Genomic DNA, 15,942 nt, shown 5'->3' with positions numbered 1-15,942 from the left:
CTGGAAGAAGGCCTTGCTGCCCTCCAGGGACAGCTTGATGACAAGTTCTTGGAGGGTGACACTGGCTTTCTCCTGTGGCTGTGCCTGTGGCTCTGGGGAAAGGGGAGCAATGATCACTGAAGAGTGGGCCCCAGCTCTGCACCAGGCAGACACCACTCACCAGTCAGGTGGCCCTGAGAAAGTCACCTCACCTCCTGTGCTCCAGTGTCCCCATCTCTACAGGGACCCTTTGCACCCCCCTCTCCAGGTTGGGGTGAGAGTGAAGGGGAGTGTAGGTATTCTGCTAAGCACAGCCTTGGATGCAACCTTGAGGATGAGGATGAAATGAAATGGGAGGGAAGGCAGTCACACACTCTGGGAACTCCCTGCACTCCAGGGGCCACACCCTGCCCTGACCCTGGCTCAATTCTGTTCCCAGGGGCCCTTTGGGGTGAGGTGGGGTGCTGGTCAGACTCCTGTGCTGGTAGCTCTCCCATGGCTCTCTGCCCTTTCCCCCACGTGATGAGCAGTCCTGTTCATTCCTTTCTTCCCTTATCATTCAGCCACTCACACACCAGGCCCGAGCTGCTGCCTGGTCTGTGCCACTATTGGAGCAGTGGGGATAAGGCAGAAAACAAACTAGACAAAACGCCGCTTTCCTGGAGCTTCCATGTTAGTGGAGAGACAGGACCTAAATGAAAGAGGACAGGAAGTGGTGTGTTAGCTGGGTGAGCAACAGGGGACGGCAGGAAGTGCTGTTGGAGGGGCCACTAAAGGGGTGGTCAGGAAAGGCCTTGGAGGGCAAGGGGCAAGAGCTGGGTGCTTTCTGTGCAGATCAGTTGTGTGTGTAGATCTTGTTCTTAAAAACACTCTCAATTTGAGGGCAATGGGCAGAGACTCTGGATAGACCAGGGGGGGTTGGCACAGGGTCTCCGGAGAAAGAGGTTGTGGTGTGGAATTGCAGGGTAGGGAGATGCTGAGGGGCCAGATGCTAGGTCTCATTTGAAGGTTCAGGCCACAGGCTGCCAAACTGGTTGCATGGGGAAGGCCTGGTGTGGCCACAGCTGGGGTAAGAGGAGGTGGAGGAGCAGGCTCATCACTGTCTTCCTCAGAACTGCGGGGAAATGTCAGTACCTCATTTTACAGATGAGGGGAGGTGGTGGCTCAGGGCCAGAGAATGACCCACCAAAGTCTACAGAAGGGGGATGGGTCAGGAGCTGAAAGTCTAGAGTGTCTGATACCAAATCTCAAAACCTCTGAGGCTGGGCCAGTGGTTGTGGGTTATCCATCACCTGCAGGAAGGTCTTGAGTGGTTCACTTCCAGGTCCCTTATTAGATTTTTGATTCTTTTGTTCATTCACTAGGTTGAGTTGAATGGTAATAAATAACTTTGTCTTGTGGCCACAGTTATAGCCTATGTCCTTTAAGGGCCAGGGGGTCCCAGGCTGAAGGAGTGGCCTGTGCAAAGGCATAAACAATGAGGTCTTTAGGTTATCTCAGAAGATCCAAGTGTGAGGAGGCAGAGAAAGGAGACAGAAGGAGAGGTACAGGCCAATGTGGGGCCCACATAGGAGATAGGTTCTGCAGGCCTAGGTTATTTGAAAGAAAGCTTCTTTATCACGAGGTCACTGAAAGAAAGGCTTTTCTCTGCAGATAAGTGGATCAGATCTGTGTTTTGGAAGGAGCTCTTTGACTGCTTTGGGGAAGGATTGGAAGGCAGGATGGTGAAAGTGTGATTGGAGTTAAAAGGGAAAGGGTCACAAGAGGTCACAGCAGGCCCGAGAGGCTGAGTAAAGGCAGGCACCCAGTCAGCTTTGTCCAGTGAGAGGAGCATGGGGAGATAGAACCCAGAGGAGCACCCACATGAGCTGTACAGCTGGACGAAGAGGGGCTGGCAGAGAGGACAAAAGCAGAGCTTCATGCTGCATCCTGGCCAGTGGTGGAACCTGTGCAGGATGCTCATTAGAGAGTGCCTTGTCATCATGACCTGTGCAAGCAAATTGGCAGGGATAGGAGTAAGAGGAGCTTTGATAACAAGTGGGCTTTTGGGCTGAAAAGTGCCCTCAAGGTTCTACCAATTTGGGTCAAATAATTGGGCCATCTGGTCACTGCAGGTGGCCGCCTAGAGAATGGTCTGCACTTGGGTGGGGGTTCTCACAGGGAATGACAGCTGAAGGTGCATATTGAAAGGGGCATCTGGACTCAGCATGTTTGTCCTTCACAGAGGTTCCCCACCTGGGGGAACAGACTGCAGTCCTGTGCTCCCCTTTGGTAGTGTCATCCTGTTTCTCCTTCTCAGGACCCTCACACACTCTCACACAGTGCCCATGGCATATGTGCCTTGGCGGGTGCAGAGGATAATGGAGCCTGTAAACATTAAACAAAATTCCCATTCATCCCTCCCAGCCCCTGGCAATCTCTAATCTAGTTACTTTCTGTATCTGTGAATACACCTATGCTAGGCACCTCATTTAAATGGAATTATATAATAGTTGGCCATGTGTGTCTGACTCTCACTTATATAGATGTTTTTGAGGTTTTTCCATATTGTAACATATCAAATTTTCATTTTTGTGGCTGAATAATATTTAATCTTATACCACATTCGCCACATCCATTCATCTGGTGATGAGAGCTGGGGTCTTTTCCACTTGGGATGATTGTGGATAGTGCGGCTGTGAACACCGGGACATATTTACCTGTTTGAGTCCCTGCTTTCATGTCCCTTGGCCATATGCCTAAGAGTGCAATTGCTGGCTCATATGGTAATTTTGTGTTTAATTATGTTAACTATGCTATAATGTTTAACACAGTGGCGGCACCATTTTATATCCCCATAAGCAATGAACAAGGGTTCCAGTTCTTCCACCTTCTCTGCAATACTTGTTATTTTCCACATTTGGTTAGGTTTCTTTTGTTTTATTTTCTATAATAGCCCCCCAATGGGTGTAAAAAGATATCTCATTATGTTTTTGATTTGCATTTTTCTAATAACTAGTGATTGTAATCTTCTTTATGTGCTCAATACCCATTGCATAACTTTTTGTCAGAAATGTCTACTCAAGTCTTTTCCTATCTTTGAATTGAGTTATATATACAGTGAATGGCCAGATTATTATGACCACCTGACATTTGTAGGCAAATTTGCTGCACACTGCATCGTATGGGATATGGAAGCCGAAGGCCTGTTTTAACACCTTTGCTGTCTGCAGTTACCAAGATAAAATGTCTCCAATTCGCACAGGAATACAAGGATTGGACAGTTAAGCATTGGAAAAAAGTCATGTGGTCCAATGAATCACGTTTCCAGTTACATCATGCAGGTGGCAGAGTGAGAATTTGGCAGAAACAGCATGAAAGCTTACACCCCACATGCAGGAGTACAACCCTTCAAGCTGGTGGGGGCAGTGTTATGATTTGGGACATGTGTTCCTGGAATGATTTGGGCCTTTTAATTTGTGTGGAACAGCATCTGAAGAGCACATTGCTGATCAGATTCATCCTATCATGTTGATGGCGCATCCCAGTGGAGATGGCTTCTTCCAAAGAGACAATGCACCATGCCACGGTGCTTGTATTGTGCAGGAGTGGTTTCAAGAACATGAGGGAGACTTTACCTAGCTTAGGTGGCCCCCACAATCACCAGATCTCAATCCAATTGAGCATTTGTGGGGAAAAGTTAGAAGATCTATGAGGTAGCTGGTCACACAACCATCAAATCTCACAGAACTGGACAGTGCTATTCATCAGGCATGGTGTCAGATTCCTCACATCGCCTTTAAACACCTCGTGGAGTCAAAGCCAAGAAGAATCGCTGCAGTATTGAAGGCAAAAGGTGGCCCAACGAAGTACTGATGGAGTGGTCATAATAATCTGGCCACTCAGTGTATATCCTTATATATTCTGGATATCAGATATATGATTTGCAAATGTTCTCTCTCACTCTTGGGTTATCTTTTCATTTTTCTGGTATTGTTGTTTTCCTAAAAATTTTTAATTTTGATGAAGTTTGTTTTTTTCCTGTTTTATTGTTTTATTGCCTGTGGTTTTAGTGTCGTGTCCAAAACCATTACCACATCTGATGTCATGAATATTTAACTCGTAAGTTTTCTTCTAAGAGTTTAATAGTTTTAAGTCTAACGTTTAGTACTTTCATCCATTTTCCTTTATTTTTGTATATGATGTAAGGTAAGAGTCCACCTGCACTCTGTTGCATGTGGACATCCAGTTTTCCTAGCACCATTTATTGAAAATACTGTCATTTTCTACATTGAATAGTCTTGGCACTCTTGTGGGAAATAATTTGAACCTATATGCTGGAATTGATTTCTGAGCTTCCTATAGCACTCCACTGCTCTATATGACTATAATTATGTCAGTACCACACTTTTTTTATCATTGTAGCTTTGCAATTAACTTTTACATGTGATAACTTGAGTGTGCCAACTTCGTTCTTATTCAACATTATTTTAGCTATTTGAAATCTCTTGAGATTCCATATGAATTTTTGCATAAATTCATCAATTTCTGCAAAAAATAATGCTGTTGAGGTTGTGATGGAGAGTATATGGAATCTTTAGACAGCCTTGGCTAGGATTACCAGTTTAACACTAGTAGTCTCCTAATCCACAAATATACAATGTCTTTTCAATGATTTATGTCCTTTTTTATTTCTTTCAGCAATGTTTTATAGTTTTCACAGTACCAATCTTTTCTCTCCTTGGTTTAATTTATTCAGAATGTCTTGTTGTACTTTATGATATTGTAATGGCATTATTTTCTTCATTACTTTTTGGAATATTCAATGCAGTATACAAAAAGGCTAATGATTTTATATGCCAATTTTGTAACCTGCAACTTTACTACATTTACATGATCAAGCAGTATTTTTGAAATAGTTGTTATTTTTTACATGTAAAACCATATATTCAAGAACAGAGATAATTTTACATTTTCTTTTTCAATGTCTTTATTTCATTTTCTTGCCCACTTCAACAGCTAGAACTTCCAATGCTATCTATAATAATAAAAGCTAATTAGACCGGACATCCTTAAGGACGACCTTCCAGATGAACCCAGGCTGCAAAGGAAACCCAAGTCCCAGGTGCCTGCTGCCAACTGAAGGGAAGCCTGGGTCCCAGGTGCCTGTCAACGGCCAGAGGGAAGCCTTGGTTCTGGGTGCCAGAGGGAAGCTGGTGCCAGCAGCCAAGGGAAGAGAGGCCTATTCTTGCACTAATTTTGTGCATCAGGCCTCTAGTGTTGAATAAAAGTAATAAAAGTGGACATGTGGGTTTTTCATATATGGACCTGAATATATTTTCCATAGAGCTTTCTTCTATTCCTAAGTTGAATGTTTTTTTAAAGAAACAGATTTGTGTGCCTTGAAAGGAACTGCGAACCACAAGGCTGTGGAGGGCACAGGGGCAGGTCTCAGCCCATTCTCCACTCCCCTGCTTGGCCCCCCCCACTGTGGCCCTGGGTCCCCTGTCTGCCAGCAACCCCTCTCTCATTGTGGCTGCTCCCACAGGCTGACAGAGTGTAGTGATTGGGGCCAGCGCCAGCAGCGGGTGCAAGCAGGGCCAGAACCATCAGCGGGTGCGAGTGTCGGATGTGGTTAAAGAATTTTCAGTAACCACTGGAGGCTTACCCCAATGAAAGCAACCTGCACCCCGCCTTGGTCCGGCGCCCCTGCTCACCTGCTCCACCATCCAACCAAAGCTGACACCCACCAGGTTCCTTGTTCTTCCGCCTGCTGCTATGCCCGCCATGTTCTGTGCATGCCCCCTGGTGGTCAGCGCATGTCATAGAGTCTGGTATGTTAGTTGTTCTGCAGTTCTATTTGCATATTAGCCTTTTATTATATAGGACTAGAGGCCCAATGCATGACATTTGTGCAAGGGTAGGCCTTTGCAGCCCCAGCTGCTGGGGACCTCATGGCCCCAGTGGCCTAATGGCCCCAGTTTTCTTACAGTCCTGGCTGCCTCACATCCTCGGCCCCTGCATGCACCCACCTTGGCCCTACATCTGCTGCCTCATACCCCTGGTTCCCTGATTCCACCGAGCCCCCCGATCAATCACCCTGCAGAGGGTAGTCTGGACCTCCCTCTTTGGGGTGATCACGGAGCTCCCCCTCCATCGATCACCCCCAGGCTAGTGACCTGGGACTCCCTCAGCAGGGCAATCGATCATGGAGCCCAACCCTTCCCATCAATTGCCCCACAAAGGTGGCCTGGGCCTCCCTCTTTGGAGTGATCGTGGACCCTCCGATTGATCACCCCACTGAACCTCCCTCTGCGGGGCAATCATGGGGTGATGGTGGGCCCCCCAACCAATCACATCACACCTGCTGGACTGGTGCCAGTGCATATCATAGAATGGTCCACGAGAAGGTCATTCTGCTGTTTGGCTGTTCAGTCGATTTGCATATTATGCTTTCATTATTATTGACTAGAGGCACAGTGCATGAAATTCATGCAAGAAAGGGGGCCTCAACCTGGCCTACACCCTCTCTAATCCAGACCCCTTGGGGAATGTCCAGCTGGGATCCCTGGGGTCAAGCTTAAACAGGCAGTTGGACATTGCTCTCGCAATTCGGACACTGGCCCCTAATTGTTCACCTGCCTGTCTGCCTAATCACCCCTAAGCACTCTGCCTACCTGCCTAATTGCCCCTAACAGCTCTCCCCTGCTGTTCTGATCTCTCCTAACCAACTCTGCCTTGACCTCCACCACCATGGCTTTGTCTGGGAGGACGTCCAGAAGGATGTCCAGAAGATGTCTGGTCTAATTAGCATATTACCCTTTTATTAGTATAGATAGTTGAGTTTTTTCAAATGCTTTTCCTACATCAACTGAAATAATCATGTAATATGATTTATTCAATTTATTAATCCTAGTAGTTACATTCTACTATATAATTATTTTGTTTAACATTTGCATGTTGACTCATTCTTCACTGTAGAAAAAAATCTTACTTGGTGATAGTTTATAAACTTTTAAGTTTAGTTGAGTTTGCTAGAATTATCATTGAGGATTTTGCATCTCTATTCATAGGAGATATTCATCTGCTCTTTTATTTTCTTTTTTTACTGTTTTAATTTTATTTTATTGTTTAAAGTATTACAGAGTAGTACCTATGTCTCCTTTTTTGCCCCCATTGACCTTCACCCAGCCTCCCTTACCCCCGGCACATGCCCTCAACCGAACCTCCCCTCCCAGTGTCTTGTGTCCATTGGTTATGCTTACATGCATGCATACAAGTCCTTCGGATGATCTCTTACCTCCCTTCTTCCAACACTCCCCAGCCTTCCCACTGTAATTTGACAGTCTATTCCATGCTTCTCTGTCTCTGTATCTATCCTTTTGTTCATCAGGTTATATGTTCTTTATTATCCATAAATGAGTGAGATCATGTGATGTTTTTCTTTCACTTCCTGGCTTATTTCACTTAGCATAATGCTCTCCAGTTCCATCCATGCTGCTGCAAATGGTAAGAATACCTTCTTTTTTATAGCAGCATAGAATTCCATCATGTAGATGTACCACAGTTTCTAATCCACTCATCTGTTGATGGGCATTTAGGCTGTTTCCAAATCTTGGCTATTGTAAACTGTGCTGCTATGAGCATAGGGGTGCATATATCCTTTCTGATTGGTGTTTCTGTTTTCTTGGGATATATTCCTAAAAGTGGTATTACTGGACCAAATGGCAGTTCCATTTTTAAAATTTACTGGAAACGCCGTACTGTTTTTCCACAATGGCTGCACCAGTCTGCATTCCTACCATCAGGGAAGGAGGGTTTCTTTTCTTCACATCCTCTTCAGCACTTGTCTTTTATTGATTTGTTGATGATAGCCATTCTGACATCTCTGAAGTGATACCTCATTGTCATTTTGATTTGCATCTCTCGGATGATTAGTGACTTTGAGCATGTTTTCATGTGTCTCTGGCTTTCTGAATGTCCTCTTGAAAAGATTATATTTAGGTTCTTTGCCCATTTTTTGATTGGATTGTTTATCTTCCTTTTGTTAAGTTGTATGAGTTCCCTATAAATGTTGGAGATTAGGCCCTTATCAGATATACATTGGCAAATATGTTCTCCCATGCAGTGGGCTTTCTTGTTGTTTTGTTGATGGTTTCTTTTGCTGTGCAGAAGCTTTTTATTTTGATGTAGTCCCATTTGTTTATTTTCTCTTTAGTTTCCAATGCCCTAGGATCAGTATTGGTGAAGAAATTGCTTTGGCATAAGTCTGAAATTTTACTACCTATGGAGTCTTGTAGGATTTTTATAGTTTCCCATCTTACATTCAAGTCCTTTAACCATTTTGAGTTTGTTTTGTGTATGGTGTAAGTTGGTGATCTAGTTACATTTTTTTTTTGCATTTATCTGACCAAATTTCCCAGCACCATTTATTAAAGAGGCTGGTTTGACTCCATTGTCTGCTCTTGACTCTTTTGTCAAATTATCATTGAGTATAATGGCTTGAGTCAATTTCTGGTCCTCTATTCTGTTCCATTGGTCTATATGTCTGTTCTTGTGCCAGTACCAGGCAGTTTTCAGAACCGTGGCTTGATAATATAGTTCAATGTCTGGTATTGTGATCCCTCCAACTTTGTTCTTCTTTCTCAGGAGAGCTTTGGCTATTTGGGTTTTTTTTTATTCCAGATGAATTTTAGTTTAAAATCCACTCATCTTTGAAATATGCCGTTGGTACTTTAATAGGTATGGCATTGAATGTATAGATTGCTTAGGTACTACAGACATTTTAGTGATGTTGATTCTACCAATCCATGAACATGGTATGTTCTTCCATTTGTTTATGTCTTCTATCTCTTTTTTCAATGTCCTTTAATTTTCCTAGTACAGGTCTTTTACATCCTTGGCTAAGTTTATTCCGAGGTATCTTAATTTTTTTGGTGCAATGGTAAATGGGTTGATTTTTTCATTTCCTTTTCTGTGAGTAAATTATTGGTGTATAAAAAGGCCATAGAATTCTGGGTGTTAATTTTGTATCCTGCTACATTGCCAAATTCATTTATTAGGTCTAATAGTTTTTGATCGAGTCTCTGGGGTTTTCTATGTATAATATCATGTCATCTGCAAATGACAGTTTTACTTCTTATTTTCCAATTTGGATGCCTTTTATTTTTTCTTCTTGTCTGATTGCCATGGCTAGTACTTCAGGTACTATGTCGAACAGGAGTGGTGACAGTGGGCATCCTTGTCTTGTTCCTGCTCTTATGGGAAATGGATTTGGTTTTTGTCCATTGAGTAGATGTTGGCTGTAGGTTTGTCATATAGGGCTTTTATTATATTGAGGTATGATCCCGCTATTCCCAGTTTGCTGATCTTTATTATTTTCTTCCTTCTGCTTTATTATGCTCTGATCTTTATTATTTTCTTCCTTCTGCTTACTTTGGGATTTTCTTGTTGCTCTCTTTCTATTCCCAGTTTGCTGAGAGTTTCCATCAAGAAAGGGTGTTGGATTTTGTCAAATGCTTTTTCCGAATCAATTATATGATTATGTGATTTTTGTATCTCAGTTTGTTTATGTAATGTTTCGCATTTATTGATTTGCGGATATTGAACCATCCTTGCATCCCTGGAATAAATCCCACTTAGTCATGGTGTATGATCTTTCTAATGTATTGCTGAATCTGATTTGCTAGAATTTTGTTGAGGATTTTAGCATCTATGTTCATCAAGGATATTGGCCTGTAGTTCTCTTTTTTGTGATGTCTTTATCTGGTTTTGGGATTATGGTAATGCTGGCTTCATAGAAAGAGCTTGGAAGTGTGCCTTCCTATTGCATTTTTTTGAATAGTCTGAGTAGGATAGGTTTTAGTTCTTCTTTGAATTATAGGTAGAACTCCCCTGTAGAGACATTCAGACCAGGGCTTTTATTTGCTGGAAGGTTTTTGATCGCTGTTTCAATTTCTTCAGTAGTTATCAACCTATTCACTTTTTTGACTCTTCTTGGTTGAGTTTTGGGAGCTTGTATTTTTCTAAGAATATGTCCATTTCCTCCAGGTTGTCTAGTTTGTTGGAGTAGAGCTGTCCATAGTATTTTTTAACATTCATTTGTATTTCTGTGGGGTCTGTCGTTATTTTACCTTTTTAATTCTGATTTTGTCTATTTGAGTTCTCTCTCTTCGCTTCTTGGTGAACCTGTCTAGAGGTTCATCAATCTTGTTTATCCTGTCAAAGAACCAGCTCTTGGTTTTGTTGATCTTTGGTACTATTTTTTCTTTGGTCTCTATGTCATTTATCGCTGCTCTGACCTTTATTATTTTCTTCCTTCTGCTTACTTTGGGATTTTCTTGTTGCTCTCTTTCTAACTCTTTGAGTTGTAGACTTAGATAATTTATTACCATGGTTTCTTGTTTTTTGAGGCAGGCCTGTAGAGCTATGAACTTCCCTCTCAAGACTTATTTCACTGTGTCCCATAGATTTTGGACTGTTGTGCTTTCATTGTCGTTTGTTGCCATGATGATTTTTATTGCTTCTTTGATCTCTCTGGTAACCCAGTCATTGTTTAAAGCATGCTATTTAGCCTCCAGGTGTTTGATGGTTTTATTGTTTTTGTTGTAGTTGACTTCTAGTTTTATGCCATTGTGATCTGAGAAGATGCTTGATATGAATTCTATCTTCTTGAATTTGAAGAGAATTTGCCTGTGACCCAATATATGGTCTATCTTTGAAAATGACCCATGTGCACTTGAGCAGAATGTATATTCTGTAGCTGTGGGGTGAAATGTTCTGAAGATGTCATATGATCTAGTGCATCATTTAGGATTAATGTTTCTTTGCTGATTTTTTGTTTAGAGGATTTGTCCAATGGTGATAGTGGGGTATTAAAGTCCCCTACTATGACTGGATTGCTATCAATCTCTCCCTTTATATCCTCCAAAAGTTTTTTATGTATTTGGTTGCTCCTGTATTGGGTGCATACATGTTTACCAGAGTTATATATTCTTCCTGGATTGCTACCTTTAGTATTCTGAAGTGGCTTTCCTTATCTCTTGTTATGTCCTTCACTTTGAGATCTAATTTTTACAATATAAGTATTGCTACCCCAGCTTTTCTCTCATTTCTATTCACATGAAAAATCTTTTTCCATCCCTTCACCATCAGTCTCTGTGAGTCCTTTTTTTCTAAGATGGGTTTCCTGTAGACAGCAGATACATGGGTCGTGTTTTCTTATCCACTCAGTTACCCTATGTCTTTTAATTGGGGCATTTAATCCATTAACATTTAAAGTTATTATTGATAGGTCCTTGTTTGTCACCATTTTTGTTCTTTATAGCTGTGTTCCTTCTTTTCCTATTTCTTATTTTTACAGCAGACCCTTTAGCATTTCTTGCATTGCTGGTTTTGTGGTAATAAACTCCCTTAGTCCTTTTTTGTCTATGAAGCTTCTGATTTCACCCTCAATTTTTTTTTTTTAATTTTTTTTATACAGTATTCTTGGGTTCAGACCCTTCTTTTGCATGACTTAGTATATTTTATTCCATTTTCTCCTGGCATGATGTGTTTCTGTAGATAAATCACGCCCTAGCTGGTTTTGCTCAGTCGATAGAGCACCGGCCTGCAGACTGAAGGGTCCCAGGTTGGATTCCAGTCAAGGGCACATGTGTGGTATGTGGGCTTGATCCCCAGTATGGGGCATGAAGGAGGCAGCCAATCAATGATTCCCTCTCATCATTGATGTTTCTATCTCTCTCTACCCTCTTCCTTCCTCTCTGAAATTAATAAAAATATTTAAAAAGAAAAAAAGAAATCAGTTGGTAGTCTGATGGGAGATCCTATGTACATAACTTTCTGTCTCTTTCTGGATTTTTTAACATTCTTACTTTGTCATTGGTGTTTGCCAATGTAATTTTAATGTGCCTTGGAATTGGTCTTTTGGGGTATATTTTGTTTGGGACTCTGTGAGCTTCTTCTTCCCTATATCAAGGAAGTTTTCTGTCATTATTTATCCAAACAGGTGTTTCTATTCCTTGCTCAGTTTCCTCTTCTTCTGGCACCCCTATTATGCAGATGCTGTTTTGTTTTGTGTTGTCACAAAGTTCCCTTAGGCTCTCTCCTGCTTTTCTTTTCTTTTTTTAAATATATATTTTATTGATTTTTCACAGAGAGGAATGGAGAGGGACAGAGAGTTAGAAACATCAATGAGAGAGAAACATCAATCAGCTGCCTCCTGCACACTCCCTACTGGGTGTGTGCCCGCAACCAAGGTACATGCCCTTGACAGGAATCGAACCTGGGACCCTTGAGTCCGCAGGCCGAAGCTCTATCCACTGAGCCAAATCGGTCAGGGCTCTATCCTGCTTTTCAAGTTTTTTCTAGATGCTGCTCTGCTTGCATATTTTTCCCTACCATGTCTTTTAGCTCACTGATGAAGTCCTCTGCTTCTTCTAATCTACTGTTGATGCTTTCTATTGAGTTCTTTATAGCAGCGATGTCATTTTTCATTTTTTCTTGTTTTTTCTTCATTTCCTCTTGGTTCTTACACATGTTGTTGAATTTGTCTTCCATTATTTTCAGCCACCTTAGACTATTTTTCTGAATACTTTCTCTGACATATTGTTTGCCTCCTTTTTGTTTACTCCCTTTTCTGGTGATGCCTCATTTTATTTCATTTGCAGGCTGTTTCTTTATCACCCTCTGATCTCTCTTCTCTTGGTGTCTGATTATGAAGCTCTCTCTCCTTTCCGTGAGGAGGAGCAGGGCTCATCTCAGTCCATGTATTCATGCTGCTTGAGGTCTGGTGTTACTGGGATCATAGCTGGCCCTGGGTGCCATGGTTGCAGGGTCCCTGGATCTTCTAATAACAGCCTCTCTCCTCTTCAAGATGGTGTGGTGTCCGTGGCAGAGCCAGCCACTCCAGGAGAGATTTCAGCAGCTGTGGAGGCTGCCAGTTAGGGATGCCTGGTCCAGCAGTCTCCACAAATTCCCTGGAGTATAGCTATAGCTCACCCACAAATTTACACTCTCCCATACGTACACACCCTCTTCTTTTGTTCTCTCACTCACACACTATCTTGTAGTCTGCCTTTCTATCGGCAGCCATCTTCCCCTCTGCACTTTTATTTTCTTGTAGTATTTTTCTGGCTTTGCTATCAGGATAATGTAGTTCTCATGGGGTCAGTTTGGAAATGTTCTCTGGCCTTTTCAATTTTTGGAAGCATTTGAGGAAGATTGGTGTTAACTATTCTTTAAATGTTTGCTAATTTTCACCTGTGAAGCTATCCATTTCGGTGCTTTCATCTGTTAGAAGATAGATTACTAATTCAATCTCCTTACTAGTCACAGGACTACTTAGATTCTCTGTTTCTTCATGATTCAGTTTTGGTAGATTGTGTGTTCCTAGGAATTTTCCCATTTCATCTAGGTCATCAATTTGTTGGCATACAAATGTTCATATTATTCTCTTATCATCCTTTCATTTCTGTAAGATCAATAGTAGTGACCCAGTTTGTTTTCAGATTTCAGTCATTTGAGTCTTCTCTCTTTTATTTAAGTCAGTCAATATAAAGCTTTATCAATTTTGTTGATCTTTTTAAAGTACCAATTTTTTACTTCATTGATATTTTTATTCTATATTTTATTTATCCTTGGTATTATCTTTATTATTTTTTTCTTCTGATTATCTGGGTTAGTTTTCTTTTCCTTTTCCAGGAACATAGCTGTAGAGTTAGTTTGTTGGTGTGAGGTTTTTCTTCCTTTTTAATGTATTTGTTTACAGCTGTAAAATTCCCTCTTGTCTCTGCTTTCAGTGCATCCCATATGTTTTGGTATGTTATGTTTTCATTTCTATTTGTCTCCTGGAACATCCTAATTTCTTTGTTACACAATGGTTGATTGAAATATTTAATTTTCATGTATTTGTGAATTTTCAGATTTACCTTTGCTATTGGTGTCTAGCTATTTTCTAGTTTTATTAAATTTGGATTGGAAATTATTTCCAACTGCAGGCCCAGGCACTAAAATTTGTGCACTCATGGGTTACCTCCCAGCCCAAGCCCTCTTGCAGTATGGGATCCCTTGGAGGATGTCCAACTGCTGGCTTAGGCCTGCTCCCTGGGGAATCGGGACCAAGGTTGCAGTCAGACATCCCTCTGGCGGCCCGGAAGCCCTCCAGGGATGTCCCCTTGCCAGCGGGAAGCAGGCCTAAGCTGCAGTCTGACATCCTTAGTGCTGCTTAGGAGGCAGGAGAGGCTCCCACTACCACTGCTGTACTGGCAGCCATCAGCCTGGCTTGTGGCTGAGCAGAGCTCCCGCTGTGGGAGCACACTGACTACCAGGGGGCAGCTCCTGCATTGAGCATCTCCCCGCTGGTGCTCAGTGTGTGTCATAGTGACCAGTGATTCCCAGTCATTCTGCAGTTAGGGTCAATTTGCACATTACTCTTTTATTATATAGGATAGAGGTCTGGTGCATGTGTTGGGGCCGACTGGTTTGCCCTGAAGGGTGTACCGGATCAGGGTAGGGGTCCTGCTGGGGAGCCTAGCCAGCCTGGTTGAGGGGATGATAGGTGTTTGCAGGCTGGTCACACCCCCTTCAGGTTGAGGGTACTCACTGGGGTGCCTGGCCAGCCTGGGTGAGGGGCTGATTGGGTGTTTGCAGGCTGGACACACCCCCTTCAGGGTGGGGGTCCCCACTGGGGTGCCTGGCCAACCTGGATGAGGGGCTGATGGCTCTTTTCAGGCTGGTCAAGCCCCCCCCCCAGTGGGGACCCTCATCCCATGTAGGTTTAGCCAGCCTGGGTGAGGGGCTGATGGCTGTTTTCAGGCTGGTCACACCCCAGGGTCGTGGGGTCCCCACTGGGGTGCCTGGCCAGTCTGGGTGAGAGGCTGAGGGCCGTTTCCAATCTGGCCAAGACCCCCGGCAATGGAAGCTCCCAGTCTCTGCTTTTTTTCTTTTTTTTTATTCTGGGATTCATTTACCTTCTATAATTGAAACTTTGTAGCCTTGAGAGGAGTTCAGAGCCAGCCAGGGTGGGAGGGAGGAAGCCTCCTGCTTGCTTCAGCTCCATGGCCACAGCCTGCTGAAAGCAGGTATCTGGGGTTTATTTACCTTCTATAATTGAAACTTTGTTGCCTTGAGTGGAGCTCAGAGCTGGCTGTGGCCGGTGGGAAGCTACGCTTCCTCCATCATTGGGATAACCAAACCTTCTGCTTGCTCTAGCTCCTTGGCTGCTGGCCGCTATCTTGGTTGGGTTAATTTGCATATAGTCACTCTGATTGGATGGTGGGCATGGCTTAAGGTATAGCAAAGGTATGGTCAATTTGCATGTTTGTCTTTTATTAGTGTAGATGCTTGTTTGATTTCCATCATATTATATTTAAGAAATATTTTGTGGCCTAACAGGTGATCTATCTTAGAGAATATTTCATGTGAACTCGATAAAATTGTGCATTTTGCTGCTGTTGGGTAGGATGTAGATATCTGTTAAGTACATTGGCTTTGATGATGTTCACATCCTCTATTCCTTTATTTCTCTATTTTCCTGTATTTAGTCTGGTTGTTTTAGTTATTGCTGAAAAGTGAGCATTGAAGTCTCCAACAGTATTTTAGAGCTGTCTAAGTTCTGTCAATGTTTGCTTCCTAAACTTCACAGCTTTAATGTTTGCTATGTAGCTGTTTACTAGATGTACCAGTTAATAATGTGGATATTTTTCAATAGATGGAGTTACACATATGTTGATATATATGTGATTTGATATGTATGCTATTTTGTTGTATTGACAGCAAGCTTCAAAACTTCATATGTCAAATTTGCTGAAGGTGTTAACATCATAGATACTTTTACGCTTAAAAATGTTGAATTTTGTGCCCCCCAAAAAAAGATTTGTAGGAAGTTTTAATTCATTATTTTGAAGAAAAAGTTATCATATACTTCGGGAAGCTTACGGTGAACATGCTCCATCTCAAGATACTTGTGAATGCTGGTTTAAAAGT

Source organism: Myotis lucifugus, unplaced genomic scaffold, assembly GCF_000147115.1.
Source record: "Myotis lucifugus unplaced genomic scaffold, Myoluc2.0 scaffold_298, whole genome shotgun sequence".
In the NCBI taxonomy this organism is placed as follows: Eukaryota; Metazoa; Chordata; class Mammalia; order Chiroptera; family Vespertilionidae; genus Myotis; species Myotis lucifugus.
The sequence above is the reverse complement of the archived record's forward strand: the minus strand, read 5'-3'. Positions refer to the sequence as shown.